The sequence below is a fragment of the Puntigrus tetrazona genome, chromosome 2 (genome assembly GCF_018831695.1).
Source record: "Puntigrus tetrazona isolate hp1 chromosome 2, ASM1883169v1, whole genome shotgun sequence".
Classification (NCBI taxonomy): Eukaryota; Metazoa; Chordata; class Actinopteri; order Cypriniformes; family Cyprinidae; genus Puntigrus; species Puntigrus tetrazona.
Window position 1 is genome coordinate 7,044,688 of NC_056700.1, and position 4,501 is coordinate 7,049,188.

The following is a 4,501-nucleotide window of genomic DNA, read 5'->3' on the forward strand; positions in this document are numbered from 1 at the left end:
CTTATGAACAGTGAGGACAAAATATTGCAACACCTGAGCTAGAATAATACATATTAGTTAAAACAAAGTTTTGGGATGTGTTCAAAAGCCGAGTTTAAAACCTAAGGACACAATTCAAATTTGCTCTTATTCTCGCTCTAAGCTCTAGCCTTTAGTGTGCTCCAACAGTCCCAAGTTAACTTTCTCACACCTCTGAGGAACCTGACAATCAGGTGATGCCTTCCCAAATACAACCCGTTCACTGCATTGTGATGAGTCGTGATAGCAGTGATGTAGACCTTTAAAGTAGAGGGGGACAGCCTCCATTCCAACTTATCCCATAGGCAGGAAAGCACCATGCCATCCGAGCATCTCTGGGGGTCTTCTCAGTGAGAGGAAAACCAATCAATAAACAGACCCAACTTTAGAGTATAAGACTGTCTTTTAGAGGAGGCTCTAGCCTGAGTGATGGTATCCACCACAAATTAGCTGAATGGTCTTGGGGTGGATTCTCCATTCTCCAGGAAGAGTAAGGTGTCATAACAGCACATCGGCTGCATGGTTCAACAGCCAGTAGCAACTTGAGCTGCGTCCGACTCCAGAGAAGGAGATGGCGGGCAAGTTTTGACAAGCGACAAGAGCATATCCTGCCTGGTGGTTGAAGTGAGCGACCATTACTGTGTTGACTATGTGGAACTGGCAAAGAGAACCTTAAGAAAGAAACAAGACTAATATTAGCGTAGATGCCATTCTTTTTAAGATGTCACAAATACATTGTGTTTTAGGAGTAGTGTTCCTGGCTACAGCTGATCTAATTAATGCAGCCTAAAAATCCTTTAATGGATTTGAATAATAAAAGTGTGTCGGTCTGTTATGTGTAGGCTAGGTTAAAAAGATATAAGATCACAGAGTGTGTCTGCTTCCCGAACAGAGTTATGGAGATTGTTACAGAGTTTAGGTGCTAGATAGGAAAAGGATCTGCCGCCCGTAGTTGATTTTGATATTCTAGGTATTATCAAATGGCCAGAGTTTTGAGAACGTAGCCGACATGCAGGACTATCATGTGATAAGAGCCCGCTCAGATATTGAGGAGCTAAACCATTCAGGGCTTTATAAGTCATTTATAAGATTTTAAAATCTATCTGATGTTTGATATAGGGAGCCAGTGCAGTGTTGACAGAACCGGGCTAATATGATTATACTTCCTAGTTCTAGTTTCTTCCTAGTTCTGAAGTTTGTTTATCAAGCGTGCAGAACAACCACCCAATAAAGCATTACAATAATCTAACCTAGAGGTCATAAACGCATTAATTAATATTTCTGCATTAGATGTTGAAAGCATAGATTGTAATTTAGATATATTTTTAAGATGGAAAAACACAGTTTTATAGATCCTGGAAACATGGATCTCGAAGGAAAGATTGCTGTCAAGCAGCACACCTAAGTTCCTAACTGATGATGAAGAATTAACTGAGCAGCCATCAAGTGTTAGACTGTGTTCTAGATTATTATATGTGGGGTTTTTAGGTCCAATTATCAGCACCCATTATCAGAATTTAGCATTAAGAATTTACTCATCATCCAGTTTTTTATATCAACTACACATTCTGTTAGATTCTAAATTTGTTGTGTATCACCAGGCTGCGCAGAAATATAGAGCTGAATATCATCAGCATAGCAGTGAAAGCTAACACCATGTTACTTGATAATATCTCCCAGAGGTAACATGTATAGGTTGAAAAGTAACGGTCCTAGCACTGAGTCTTGAGCAATTCCATATTTCACTTGTGAGCGATATGATACCTTCTCATTTACTAACATACATCTGGCTGGTTTAGATGACTTAACAACTTTGTACAATTGTTCCTCTTCTATTATAGAGATGAGTGGAATTTTTTAGGGGACCTATAGTGCACTATCTGATGTGATACTGTAGCTGACAGCTGCATAGTTACAATTTTATCTCTGTTAATATCAATCTTGGAAATAAAGTAGTTCATGGAGTCATTACTGCTGTAGATTGGGGAATGTTAGAACCTGTTGATGCTTTATGTTTCATTTAGTCACTGCATAGAATAAATACCGGGGGTTGTGTTTGTTTTCTTCTAAAAAGAGACAAAAAAATAATAAGATCTAGCAGTTTTTAATGCTTTTCTATACAATAGCATACTTTCTCGCCAGACAATACAAAATACTTCTAGTTTTGTTTTTCTCCACCTGTGTTCCATTTTCTGGGCTGCTCTCTTTAGGCTGCGAGTATTCTCATTATACCACAGAGTCAGTTATTTTCTTTTATCTTTCTTGAGTGTAAAGGAGCAACTGTATCTAAAGTACTATAAAAAGAGAGTGCATAGTTTCTTTAAATCATCAAGTTTTTCCTGATGTATTGGATGCGCTAAGGAATTGAAAAAAATTAGGGAGATTACTTACAAAGCACTGTTTTGTGGTGGAAGTGATGGTTCTACCATCACTTGTAATAAGATGCAGAGTTTACGGTTTAAGCTATACGAAGTTCACACAAGACTAGATAATAACCTGAAATATCATCACTTTGCTTGCAGAATTTCAACAACATTAACATCAATTCGATGTGACATTATTAAATCTAAAGTATGATTTCGACAATGAGTAGGTCCTGACATGTGTTGTCTAACCCCAATGGAGTTCAGAATGTCTATGAATGCTAATCCTATAATGCATATTTTTCATTATCAATGTTGATATTAAAATCACCAACAATTAAGCCAGTACTAACTCAGAAAATCAGCAAATTCTTTAATAAAAGTTTATGTGGTGGCCTGTATTCAGTAGCCAGTTTGCTCCTGTCTGTTCGTTTGTAGCTCCGTGTAGCTTCGCTCTTCAATTTATCACCTTCTGTTCCCTAGCGATCAAATATAATCTTATTGTTGCTACAATTTATAACAATATTCTTAGTACTTCTCAGAGGGAAGGATTTAAGTATAACTCATTTGAAGTTTTGGTGCTGCATATAATATTATCTATAGAATCATGTGCTAGTGATAAATCCCCTGTCATGTTTGTACTGGCTGCTGTATACAGACCACCAGGGCACAGCACAGATTTTATTAAAGAATTTGCTGATTTTCTAACTGAGTTAGTACTGGCCGCAGATAAAGTCTTAATTGTTGCCGATTTTAATATCCATGTTGATAATGAAAAAGACACATTAGGATCAGCTTTCTTAGACATTCTGAACTCTGTTGGGGTTAGACAACACGTCTCTGGACCTACTCATTGTCGAAATCTAATATCTGATATCTAATATCTATTGATCTAATACTGTCACATGGAATGGATGTTAAAATGGTTGAAGTTCTGCAGCAAAGTGATGACTTTTCAGATCACTATCTCGTCTTATGTGAACTCTGTATAGTTAAACCTGTAAATTCTGCACCTTATTACAAGTATGGTAGTACCATCACGTCCACCACAAAAGATTACTTTCTAAGTAATCTTCCTGACTTTTCTCAATTCCTTAGCACGTCCAATACGACGCACACACTTGATGATATAACAGAAACTATGCACTCTCTTTTGTCTAGCATTTAAGATACAGTTGCTCCTTTGCACGTAAGAAAGATGAAAGAAAACAATCTGACTGCATTGTATAATGAAAACACACGCACCCTAAAGAGAGCAGCCTGGAAAATGGAGCGCAGGTGGAGAAAAACTAAATTAGAAGTATTTTGTATTGCCTGGTGGGAGAGTATCCTGTCATACAGAAAAGCATTAAAAATTGCTAGATCTGATTATTTTTCATCTCTTTTAGAAGAAAACAATCACAACCCACGGTATTTATTCAATACAGTGACTAAATTAACAAAAAATAAAGCGTCAACAGGTGCTAACATTCCCCAAGAGTATAGAAGTAATGGCTTCATGTAATGACATGAATTTCTTTACTTCTAAGATTGATACCATCACAGATAAAATTGTAACTATGCAGCCATCAACTACAGTTCCACATCAGTTAGTGAGCTATAGATCCCCTGAGGAAAAATTACACTCTTTCTCTATTATTGTAAGGCAGACCCCAGAGACTGAGTAGATTCCATTCGTGAGTGTTTATTTGAGGAAGAGACAAAAGACATAAACGGTAACACAAGTGTTAGGTCAATACCAGGCAGGCAATCCAATAAGTGAACAGGTTCAGGGTCATAGTACAGCAGAATCAAACGTAAGGCAGAAAGTCGGCAATGGGTAAACAGTCCAATCAGGCAAACAATACAGAGAGGCAGAATCCAGGGAACGTGAGTCGAAATAAAACAGGATATGGTCATACACAGGAATATCAGAACCGTAGTAGTAGTATAAACGCTTGGTAAGGCAGTTAGACTGGCAATACTTTGCACTGATTAGACCAGGTGTTCTGGCTTTATGCTGACCCAGCAGGAAGTAAGTGGAGAAGAAGCCGGATGGTTGAGTACTGCTAGTATCCGGTGAGGGCTCCCTCTGCTGGTCAGGCATTACAATTATAGGAGAAGAAGACTTGTACAAACTT